The sequence below is a fragment of the Hyaena hyaena genome, unplaced genomic scaffold, assembly GCF_003009895.1.
Source record: "Hyaena hyaena isolate Hyena2069 unplaced genomic scaffold, ASM300989v1 scaffold_1027, whole genome shotgun sequence".
Taxonomy (NCBI): domain Eukaryota; kingdom Metazoa; phylum Chordata; class Mammalia; order Carnivora; family Hyaenidae; genus Hyaena; species Hyaena hyaena.
This window is the reverse complement of record NW_024081658.1, coordinates 191,757-204,725: the sequence shown is the minus strand read 5'-3', so window position 1 is coordinate 204,725 and position 12,969 is coordinate 191,757. Positions and strand designations below refer to the sequence as shown.

The window sequence follows — 12,969 nt, the reverse complement described above, 5'->3', positions numbered from 1 at the left end:
GAGGGGAATCCTTTCCCAGCCCTGACAGAAAATCACCCCAAATTGGCTTAATCTGAGACTGGGAACACACCTACACCCTCTTCCTCAGATATCTGAGGACTGGTCTCATAACTGGCCAAGGCTCCTATCTGCCAGGCTACACACTTGCCTTTCCTCACGTGGCCTAGTCTTCAGACCTCATCATCCAGGCCACTTTGCTCTGGATGCTGCAAAGTTAGTTTCTGTCCTGAATTAAAGTGCCACCAGAAGGGGACGCTGTGTGGAGGGAACCTAGGCTCCCATGATCCAGTCACCACAGGTTTGAGGTAGATGGTAGTAGTTAAGGGCCCAGGTTCTAATCCCAGATCTACTGTTTACTTGTTATGTAATCTTAAACAAATTACTTAGTTCTTCTGTGCTTCACACTTCTTATCTGTCACATGAGAATGGTGATAATTGTATTCCCTGCTTCATGAGGTTGTGATAGGGATTGAGATAAAATTGTGAAACACTCATAAGTATGCTTGGCACATACTAAGCTCCATACTAATGGCTGTTAAATTAAAAAAAAAAAAAAAAGGCTTGTCGTTGTCAGTGCAACCCAAGTATGCAACTGAGTAGCAACTTCACATTATAGTCCATTCAGGGCTTGGTGAGCCACTGAAATACCTGGGTATTTTTCTTTCTTTTACATGAATTGCTGCTCAGTGGGGCAACTCCCTGTTTTACTTTTTAAGTTGACTGTGAACCTAAATGCAGGACTAGAACTTCAGCCTTCTAGTATTATCTCTTGCCCAGATATAAAATGTGTCTCATGAAATATCTTCCCAGATTTGTACTTGCCACAGCTCTGAGAAATGTCCCCTCTATGTCTTTCTCCAGATAAGTAATACCAAGGAGGTGCAGGGACAGGGACAGAGCCTTGTTGTGCATTCTCTGTTCCCCTACTTTATCCTTAGGGATAGTATGAGACTTTATAAAACACTTCTGCAAAGGCAGGACACACTTTGGGCCATCCATAATGGGGAGCGGGGACCAGTGACTAAACTATTTGTATGTCCCTAGCTTTGGGAAGCCCCATTAGTAGAATGTAAATAGCAACAGCCACCGAGCTGTGAGAAGTAAACGAGACTGCGCACTAGGAAGTACCATGGCAAGTCACCGCCACACTGAAAACATTAAAAGGTAAAAAATAAACATTCTCCAGAAGAGATCACATATTAGTCCACAAAGTCAGTCTCAACAAATACAAGATTGAAGTCATATCATGCACCTTTCTGACCACAACACTATGAAACTAGAAGTCAACCACAGAAAAAAAAAATCTAGAAAGACCAAAAAATGGTTGTTAAATAACATTCTACCAAACAATAAATGAGTCGACCAGGAAATAAAAGAAGAAATATATAGCAATACAGGCCTCCCTTATGAGCAAGAAAAGTCTCAAATAAAAACCTAAGCTTACACCTACAGGAGATAGAAAATTAACAACAAATGAAGCCTAAAGCCACTAGAAGGAAGGAAATAATAAAGATTAAAGCAGAAATAAATGGTATAAAGACTAAGAAACAAAACAAAACAAAACAAAACCACCACCACCACAACAAAACAATAGAACAAATCAATTAAACCAGGAGCTGGTTCTTTGAAAACAACAACAACAACAACAACAAAATTGATAAACATCTATCCAGACTTACCAAGGAAAAATGAAAAAAAACCTCAAATAAATAAAATCACAAGTAAGAGAGAAAAAAATAATATCCAACACCACAGAAATACAAACAATTATAGGAGAATACTATGAAAACTATATGCCAACAAATTGGACAACCTAGAGGAAATGGACAATTTCCTAAAAATATACAAACTAACGAAACTGAACAGGAAGAAATAGAAAATTTGGACAGATTGATAAAAAACTCCCAACAAACAACAGTCCAGGACCACATAGCTTTATAGCTGAATTCTGCCCCACATTTAAAGAAGGGTTAACACCTGTTCTTCTCAAACTATTCCATAAACCAGAAAAGGAAAGAAAACCTCCAAAATCATTTTATGAAGTCAACATTACCCTGATACCAAAGCCTGATAAAGAAAACACACAAAAAGAGAACTATAGGCCAATATTTCTGATGAACATAGATACAAAAGTCCTCAATAAAATACTAGCAAACCAAATCCAACAGTACCTTAAAAAAATAATTTACCCCAATCAACTTGGATTTATTCCTGGGTTGCAAGGGTGGTTCATATTTGCAAATAACCAATGTGATACATCATATTAATAAAAGAAAGGATAAGAACCATATGATTATTTCAATAGATGCAGAAAAGCACTTGACAAAATACAACATCCATTCATGATAAAAACTCTCACCACAGATTTAGAGGAAGCATACTTCAATAAAATAAAGGCCATATATAGCTAATATCATCCTAAATGAGGAAAAGGTGAGAGCTTTCCCTCTAAGATCAGGAACAAGACAGGGATGTCCACTTTCTCCACTTTTATTCAATATACTACTGGAAGTCCACCACAGCAATCAGACAACAAAAATAAATAAAAGGCATCTAAATCAGCAAGGAAGAAGTAAAATTTGCACTCTTTGCAGATCACATGATACTATATAAAGAAAACCTGAAGACTCCACAAAAACAAAACTACTAGAACTGATTAATGAATTCAATAAAGTTGCAAGATACAAAAGCAAGTACAGGAATATGTTGCATTTATACACACTAATAATGAAGCAGCAGAAAAAGAAATTAAGAAAGCCATCCCATTTATGACTGCACCAAAAACAACAAGATACCTAAGAATAAACCTAACCAAAGAGGTGCAAGACCATACTCTGAAAACTATAAAACACGATGAAAGAAATTAAAGATGACAAAAGAAACGAAGAGACATTCCTTGCTCATGGATTGGAAGAACCAACATTGTTAAAATGTCTACACTACCCAAAACAATCTATACATTTAATGCAATCCCTATCAAAATACCAACAGCATTTTTCAAGGAACTAGAATAAAAATCCTAAAAATTGTATGGAACCACAGATCTCAAATAGCCAAATCAATCTTGAAAAAGAAATGCAAATCTGGAGGCATCACACTTCTAGACTTAAATTATATTACAAAGCCATTCTAATCAAAACAGATGGTACTGAAACAAAAATAGACACATAGATCAATAGAACAGAATAGAAAACCCAGAAATGAATCCATAATTATATGATCAATTAATCTTCAACAAAGCAGGAAAGAGTATCCAATGGAAAAAAGACAGGCTCTTCAACAAATGGTGTTGGGAAAATTGGACAGAGACATGCAGAAGAATGAACCTGGCCTATTCTCTTTCACCATATACAAAAATAAACTCAAAGTGAATTAAAGACTAAATGTGAGACCTGAAACCATAAAATCATTGAAGAAATCACAGACAGTCATTTCTCTGACATTGGCTATAGTAACTTTTTCTAGATAAGTCTCCTGAGGCAAGGAAAACAATACCAAAAATGAACTATTGGGACTATGTCAAATGAAAAGGCTTCTGCACAGCAAAGGAAACAATCAACAAAAGTAAAAGGCAACCTACAGAATGGGAAAAGATATTTGCAAATGACATATCCAATAAAGAATTAGTACCCAAAATATATGAAGAACTTACAAAACTCAACACCCAAACAACAAATAATCCAATTTAAAAATGGGCAGAAGACATGAATAGACATTTTTGCAAAGAAGACACACAGATGGCCAACAGACACATGAAAAGATGTTCAACATCACTGATCATCAGGGACATGCAAATCAAAACTACAATGAGATACCACCTCACACCTGTCAGAATGACTAAAATCAACATCACAAGAAACAAGCCAGGTTTTGCAGAGGATGTGGGCATAGAGGAGTCCTCTTGTACTATTGGTGGGAATGCAAACTGGTGCAGCCACTCTGGAAAACAGTATGGAGTTCCCTCAAGAAGTTAAAAAGAGAACTACCCTACAATCTAGCAATTTTCACTACTACTATAAAATTTCATTTTGTCCGATGAATGCAAAAATCCTAATTCAAAAGGGATACATGAACCCCAATGTTTATAGCAGCATTATCTACAATAGCCAAATTATGGAGCCCAAGTGTCCATTGATTGATGGATGGATAAAGAAGATGTAGTATATAAACACAATGGAATATTACTCAGCCATAAAAAAGAATGAAATCTTGCCATTTTCAATGACATGGATGGAACTAGAGAGTATTAGGCTAAGCAAAATAAGTCAATCAGGGAAAGAAAAATACCATATAATTTCACTCATGTGTAGAATGTAAGAAACAAAACAAATGAGCAAAGGGGGAAAAAGAGAACCAAATCAAGAAACAGACTCTTAACTATAGAGAACTAACGGTTACCAGAAGAGAGACAGGTGGGGGGAATGGGTGAAATAGGTGATGGGGATTGAGGAAGGCACTTGTGATGAGCACCAGGTGTTGTATGGACATGTTGAATCATTATATTGTACACCTGAAACTAATGTTACACTATGTTAACTAGCTGGAATTTAAATAAAAACTCTAAAAAAATAAATTAAAGTTCAAAAATAAAGGATTCATAGAGGAATTCTGATTGGCATGATATCAGGCCTAGAGAATTGGGGAAGATGAAGGCTACATTTTCCAAAATGTGCAGATGATATAATTTGCAAAGCAAAACCCCACCAGGAGCAGAGGGGGGGCAGCCAGGGATAGGTATGTACACCTCTGCTGAGGCAGCAGGATGAACACAGAATAATATACATACACAGTTCACAAAACAATATTCCCCCTTGCACAAACAATGCACTTGATGCTTTCTCTTCTATTTAATTTCATGTTCTAAAAAATTGCTGATGGTGGGGCGCCTGGGTGGCTCAGTTGGTTAAGCATCCAACTCTTGATTTGGGCTCAGGTCATGATCTCACGTTTCATGGGATTGAGTCCTCCGTGCTGAGGGCACAGAGCCTGCTTAGGACTTTCTTTCTCCCCCATTCTCTCTCCCTCTCTCTCAAATAAATAAATTAAATAAACTTTTTTTAAAATAATTTATTTATTTCTGAAAGAGAGAGAGAGAGGCAGCGTGAGCAGGGGAGGGCCAGAGAGAGAGGGAGATACAGACTCTGAAGCAGGCTCCAGGCTCCGAGCTGTCAGCACAGAGCCCGACGCAGGGCTCGAACCCACAAACTGTGAGGTCATGACCTGAGCTGAAGTTGGACGCTTAACCGACTGAGCCACCCAGGCGCCCCTAAAATAAACTTTAAAAAAAAATGTTGGTGCAACTCACTACATTCATATCATTACCCTATATGAGTTATAACCCACATTTGAAAAACAACGGGATATGGCATGCCCCCATCTACAACCAGGTAAGTCTCTAGAAAAAAGAAATAGTTTGGCATAAATTGTCTTTGCAAATCCTTTCCTAGGTAGTCTTGAGCTTTCTCCCTTAAAAATTTGTTATGGAATGCTGCCAGGATTCAATGTACCCCTCTTTCAAAAAGTCTGGTTGGGGTTCTCCTCTACCAAGCCAGCTTAAGGGTGACTGTAAATGCTTTCACTGCTCTAGGATGCCTGTCATTTGGGCCTTGAGCAATCCAGCCCAGTCTTAGGTTTCAAGATCTCTTAAACGGGTCTCACTTATTTGCTCCCAGAAAGAAGTAAACTGGGAGCAACTTGAGCAACTCTGCCTTCTGCACCTGCTGATGCCCTGTCGTCTTCCATGAACATTGGATGTTCAGAGCATAACCCCTTGAGGTGGGCATTCCAGCCCATGGTGGCCTCTCCCACCCTGAACCCAGGCCACTTGCCTGCCTGTGTTCTTGGTAAGGCACCTCTTGCTATGTACCTAAGGGGCGCTAGTCTCACAGTCCTAGTTTCCAGACCTCTACTCCCACTACTAACTGGAGGATTCGGTTGGAAAACTTGTATCTCAACCTAAGTATTTTCACGGGCAAACTGGAAATACTATCATGTACCTTTGGGGTTTTCATGAGGATTTATAGATGGAAGTTAGCTTGGACAATATCCCCCAAGCCCCCTTTGCTTTCAGGACACCATTAAATGTTTCCTTTTGTCATGAGATTAAATCCAGAGCAAAAGCTGGGATTCCTCCAGACTTCTAAACTGCTTAGGAATCACAAAGCCTCCAAACAACTTTTCAATGAGACAACCTTTTGTCTTCCTCAATTAATTATGCAGCAAGGATGGAAAAGGAAGAAAAATGAAACCGGCTTGTCCCTCTCATCAGTAAAATGACCTGCGGGCGGGCTCCCTAGCGCAAACAAAATGAATTAACGGTCAAGCCAGGGTTGATGCCGAGAACCCTGCCCACTGCCGGCGTGCACCCCGGGCCAGCGGACAGTGCGTTTCCCCTGGATGCGTAGGGTCCCCGCGCCCACAAGGCTCTTCGTTGTAGGGCACAGAGGTGGCAGGCAGACCAGGGCGTGGAAAGTTTTCTCACGGGCGGGAGAAGGTGTTCCACGGCCTTCGCAGCGGAGCGGAACCCAAGCCGAAGCCCCAGCCCCGAACGCCACCGCTCCCAGCCTTTTCGGACGGGACGCTCCCATCAGCGGGCTGCGAGGAAGGTTTTAAACTTGGGTGTTCTCCTCGGGGTCTCACTCTTCTCCTGCGCACCCTCAAGCCCCAGTTTTCCCCTTCCCACTCCCATCCTCCCAAACACCCCCCCAACTAAAATCCACCCCCAAACCCAACGGAGCCCGACTGCCTGCCGTCTCTCGAGCCTCCGGCACCCGGTGCCTCGGCTCTGCGTGGCCCTGGGAGCCCCGTCCCGCCCGCGGTTACCGGCTGGCGCTCCCCGGACCGCGGGCACCGCTCCTCCGAGGTGCGTGAGCTTCGCCACCGCCGCCACCTCCTCCCGCGGCCCCGGGCTTGGAGAGTCGCTCTGGCGCGGCGGTGCGGCGGGGACGCGCGCTCCCGACCTGCAGCCGAGGCGGCCCGGGGATGCCGAGGCCCGGAGGAGGCGAGCTTTGCCGAACCCTGCCCCTCGCTGTCTGGCTAAGAGCTTTCCGCCAAGAAAGGGAAAAAGGATCCGAGAATTCTTTACCCTCCCCAGCTCTGCACGGAGTCCCTCAGGCCGATTTTAACTAATGAGCTGGAGAGGGGCAGCAGGAACGAGATTTATGAGAAATCCTCAGCGTTGGATTCAAGTTCAGTGAGGCCGGGGTCCTCTAGCAGGAGCTACTAAAATTACCTCAATTTCAGTTCCTCCTCTTGCTTCCAGGTACGGGTGCCAACGGACAGCCTAAATGTCCCCCAAACGGGGCGTCAAAAGGATAGGACTGGACCAAGGGTGGTTTCAAGTTAACAGAGGTGGCTCACTCCTCCCTTCCAGTAAATCTTTACTGACTCCGTGTTCCATGCCAGACACTGATCTGGGCTCTGTGGATACTACCTCCTGGAGCTAGTATTCTAGTAAAGACACACTCAGTAAACATCAATAAGTCAAATGGGTAGTGTGCGCAATAGCAGTAAATGCGGCCGAGAAAGAAGAACTCGGGGAGGGGATAAAGAATGTTGATGGCTGTGGTCCGAGGCGGCCCCAACGTGAAGGTGGCTCTTGAGTATGTGAGCGATGAACCGTGGGAATCTACCCCAAAAACCAAGAGCACACTTTACACATTGCATATTAGCCAATTTGACAATAAATTATATTTTAAAATATTAAGAAAAAAAAAGAACTGAGATAAGAGAGCGAGTCCTGCTGGCATCTGGGAGAAAGCCCTTGCTGCATTCCTCGCACTGAGATGTTCTTTATTGTGGGAGGCACTTTCTTTACTACTCAGGCGCCCTATCAGGCAGTATTATTACCATTTTACAAATGAGGAAACTGTAGTTTAGGGAGGTTAAATGAATTGTCTGAGGTCACAGATTATAGTAAATGGAGGAGCTTGCCTTCAAACTCAGGAAGACTGCTGCCCCAGAACCATGGTTTAACCAGAACCACAGGGCAGTGGGGAAAATGCAACATTAGCAGCACGCATGCAGCCTGGCGGAGGTGGGAGGTGGGATTCTGACATCTCTCAGTGTCAGAAAAAGATTCCTGATATCATTGACTTTTTAAAAAAAAAAAAAAAAAAAGCTAGTTCCATTATTACATGTCATATGAAACATCTTGCAAACCATCTTTACTGCTGTATGTATAATCTTCACTCTCATCCTCGAGCAGTTTAATTCTCAATGCCATAATCTGACCATCTGCGATGAGATTCATTAGTTCTTCCCTAACTTTGTGCACTGCTCCTGTTTATGCAGATGCAATCTATCGCCCATGCAGTGGAGCCTGCACTGCACTTCAGCTGGGCTGAGTGAGGACATCAGAGAGCAGAGCCGTGGAACTGAACTGCGGGCGCTGAGAGGCAACAGCGCAAGCCCAGCCAGCCTCTGCTTTAGCAGTCAGAATCTGATGGCTGCTTTGGGGCAGCGTGCCAATGGCTCATGAGGCAGAGAGCAGGGGCACATAGCACTAGGTGGCAAAGGCCACTGCTGCATCTAGTGAGAGCAACACTGTCAATAGGATGGTCGAGCTCCTGTTTCCCTCCTAGGTGTGTCTGCCCTCCCACGGCTGCATCCATTCCCTTCTCCTCTCCCCCAGTGCCAGCAACATCTTCCTACCTGTCCTTCGAGGTCCACCTTAAATGCCATTTGTTTCCAGAAGCCTGAGGTAAATTCTTTCGCCCCATTCTGGAATCTGAAAACGGAGATTTAGGAGTTATTGCTCCAAGGTCATAATAATGAGTCATTGCCTGATCCAGGATTTAAACCCAGGACTGACTCCAAAGTGCATGCTCTTCACCACAGGCTCACGCTGCTCCTTCTTCAGTCATTCATCCAAGCATACATTCATTGAGCTTTCCATCAATATCTGTATTTACTGTCTCTGCTCTGCACTAGGCATTGTCAAAATAGCGATGATTAAAATACAGTTCTTGGAGAATTGGATAAAGGTGGTCCAAATGTAGAAACTTCCAGTTATAAGATGAATAGGCTCTAGGGATGGAATGTACGACATGATGACTGTGCTGTCGAGTTCACAGAAACGTTGCCATGAGAGTAGATCCTAAGGGTTCTTATCACAAGGAAAATTTTTTTCTGCTTTTGCTTGTTCTTTTTATTGTATCCATAGGAGAGGATGGATGGTAACTAAACTTACTGCAGTAATCACTGCAATACATGTGAGTCAAACCATTATGGTGGTTTATATATACAGTGATTATGCCATTACTTAACTTACACAGTGATGTATGACATTTACATCTCAATAAAACTGGAGAAACAAACAGAGTTGTTGCCCTCAAACCTGCTTGCAATATACTAGAAGGAACAAATTAGGAAATACTCAGACTTCAGTGTTATAAAGCTTGTAAAAGAGATGCATAGAGGTCCTAAAGGGACACTTTGTTTTAGCTTTGATCATGACAATAAGGATTCACTGAGAAGATAGAATATAATTTTAATTTTGAAGGATATGGTTTGTTATAATGATAATGAAAAAAGCATATGGTAGACGAAGTAAAGAACATATGCAAAAATATGGAAGCGTGGAAAAATAATGTACATTCCAGGAATGACTGAAGTGATTCGGAGGGGGGTGCAACATGGTGAGAACAGTACTGAGAAGAAGCTGGAAAGATAAGCACAGCCAAACCACAAGGGGCCCCTGGATCAGCTTCATGGAGTCCATTACTCTCCTAAAATGTACAAAATCACGGATGTCTATGAATATGAACTTTCCAGGGAAGAGGTTTAATAGCTTTAGTCAAATTATCAAAGGGTTTGACTGACCAAGGGCCAGGAAGTGACCTGCTACCCAATCTACAGAACACAGGTAACCCCCAAGGGATTGCAATGTCAGGATCGGGGGTGGGCACAAGACTCATCCCACCAAATCACCTCCAAACATGGGGTGCACTGCCAGCTCTAGGCAAGGATGGCTGACCCCTGATCCTCCAGCACCTGCATTGAGATCTCCTCTGAGGGCAGAAGGAAGGCAGAACTGGGCAGCCAACATACCAGAAGGAGGAAGCTGACAGCTGAGAACATTTACCAGACAGTAGGACCACAGGGAACCAAGAGTGTAAGCCATCGGTGCATTGCTCCACCATACTTGTGTTCCTACCACACCTTCCTTACGGAAGTGCTAACCCCCAATACCTCAGAATATGACTGTATTTGGAGATACAGCCTTTAAAGAACTGATTAAGGTCAAATGAGGTCAAATGAATGGGCCTTAATCCTATCTGACTCGTGTCCTTATAAGAAGAAGAGGTTAACACAGAGACTTGTGTACACAAAAAGATCACCCTGGGGAGAGACACCAAGAGGGAGGCCTTAGAGGAAATTAACCCTGCTATCACCTTGATCTCGGACTGTCAGTCTCCAAAACAATGAAACAATAAATTTCTGGTGTTTAAGCCATCAAGTCTGTGATATTTTGTTATAGCAGCCCTAGACAACTAATAGATTTTCAAAAGATAAATTCAAATTCAAAGATGAAAGTTTTAAGAAATTCAATATGGTTGGCCACAGAGCTTTAAATCTCAAAGGGGGCCTTCTTAAGCATGGAATGCCATTCTGCTACACTGCCACATTCCCCTGAAGTCAGGTCTTAGAAATAAGGGAGTGACAATCTGCAGAAACTTGGGATCTGGGAGTGGAGAGATGTGGCTAAAGCAGTGGGAATGGATGAGACTGCCTCCCAGAAACACGAAGTGAAAAGATAAGAGAAGAGAAAGAGTTGATATCATAAACATGGAACACAAACAAACCTGGAAGGAAGAGAGAGAAAGAGCAATCAGAGAAATAGGAGATGAACAAGAGAAGGTGGAGCCATATGGAGAAATGGGCATGTGTCAAAGGCCCAAGTTTAGGTGAACTAGAGAACTAGAGCCCATTGGTCTTTGCACAGAGGTCATGTGATGGAAACTGAGGTCAGATTACTGTTGGTTAAAGAGTAAGGATGGCGGGATTACAGGCTACTCTGCTAAAGTGGCTGGGGAGGGGCTGGCGGTGGAACTGCTGGGCACCTCTGTGCAGGCATCTGAAGGCCAAGGGGTCCAGGAGACTGATATCCAGCCCCACATTCTGTCACCTCCATCAGCCTTCAGGTCAATGGAAGGTCTTCTAGCAGAGGTACCAAATTGCCTAGTCTTGAATAACAAAGCTGTAGCTAGAGCTTTTCTTGTTTGTCTATCTGTTCTTGGGGCCCCTTCTCTTGCTCCATGAGAACAGACACCGTTCTGTCCCCACCAGGGACTAGCTGCAGCACTTGGTACACAGGAAGCATAGTAACATATGCTGAATAAATTAATGGGATGCAGAGTCAAGTGACAAGTTGTTTGTTTTGTTCTGTCTTCATTTATTTGTTTCAGATGAAAAAGTCTTAAACATGCTTATAGATTGAAAGCAAGGGCCCAGAAGGAAGAGAGAAGTTGAGAGAGGAAAGAATTGATAACATAAGATTCTAGAGAATAGAGTAAGAAAATAAATCAACATAAATACTAGAGGCAAACATTTTTTATCTGAATCATCCTTTGGGAAATTCATTTATTCACTGATGGTGACTACCTTGCTTTATCCTGGACCCTACCAGGGGACGCTTGGGTGACTTAGTTAAGCATTTGACTCTTGATTTCAGCTCAGGTCATGATCTCAGTTTGTGAGTTCAAGCCCCACATGGGGCTCCACACTGACAATGCAGTCTCTCCTCCTTTCCCAGTCGCAACCCCTGCTCAAGTTCATGCTCTCTCTCAAAATAAATAAACAAACTTAAAAAAATTATATCCTGGACCCTACTAGGGATGGAGAACTTCTAGGAAGGGGGAGTGAATACAAAAGAAAGTGAAAGAACTATTCCCTTCCAGCTATTCCGGATGACCCCATCTAGTTAAGAAATTTCTCATGGAAAAAGATAAACAATGATCAAACACAGCAAGGATGATCCCAAGTGTCTGAGTAATAAATAAAGATTCAGAAACAGAATGAATAGATAGAAAATCTGGATGCATTAGGAAAATCTACTGTACAGAAGGAGAGGAGATAGGGAAGAAGAAGCAGAGAAGAAATAAAGGAAGGTGGATTCTGACATGACCTCCTGGTAATGGGCTGGCTGGCAGCTTTCAGCATCTGGAAGGCGGGGGCTCAGTGTTGCCCCAGGACCTGGGACAGCTCCATTTATTTTCCAGTGAACCAGGATCCATGCCAATGGGCCCAGCCAGGAAGTAGTAAAAATCCAGACCTGTCTCAGAGAACGACACATCCCTAATAGCTAATGTGTCTGGGTGAGGCAAATTTGGCAGTGTTTCAGAGAGTCCAATAACATGGCAAGGACGCCCTAAAGGAAATGATGAGAAGGAAAAATAGACATTGTTCTCATATACTGAAGTATATAACAGTTAACTCTCTGACTTGTTTTCTTCAAAGAATAGGGTAATCCATCATCTACCCATATCAAAGCCAAAATCACACACACAACGCATACACAGACAGAGGTACTCCACCATGCAACGTTCTCCAAGGGAGCAGCAAGTACAGCTCACTTCAATGACATAGTTGTTCAATTAAATTTCAGAAAAGAGATAGAATGGTGAGTGTTTAGAAATCCTGAGGCTTCTAAGATGTGAGCAGTTCAGGCTGCTGTTGGTCATGTTCTAATCATGAATCTCTCCCAAGTCATTAATAGCGATAGCTCTCCACCTAATTTCCTAGATGATTCGAGAATTGTCATCTTTTTCTTATTCTGCATAAACTGTATCTCATTGCCATCTCTTGGCTCTATATGTTGTCCTTTTTAAATTAGTACAATTAGTCCTGAGCATATGTAAACTGCTCTCCCTTGCCAACTGTTTCCTTTTATTCCATGGAGCAAGGACACCAGGGCACGCCATACGCCTGCATGTGCACAAACAGGGCCCCTCCTCACGGTATTCTTCC

General features: G+C 42.7%; 1 protein-coding gene across 1 annotated transcript in view; it reads right to left on the bottom strand.

Annotated features, from left to right (window-relative positions):
- MRAP2 (melanocortin 2 receptor accessory protein 2) overlaps nucleotides 1–6,896 on the bottom strand; it is a 50,750-nt gene extending 43,854 nt beyond the window's left edge. Inside the window, exon 1 of the mRNA XM_039221823.1 lies at nucleotides 6,823–6,896. The gene's annotated coding sequence lies outside the window, so the exon portion shown is untranslated. The remainder of the gene's footprint in view (nucleotides 1–6,822) is intronic.
- Nucleotides 6,897–12,969: the final 6,073 nt, after the last annotated feature.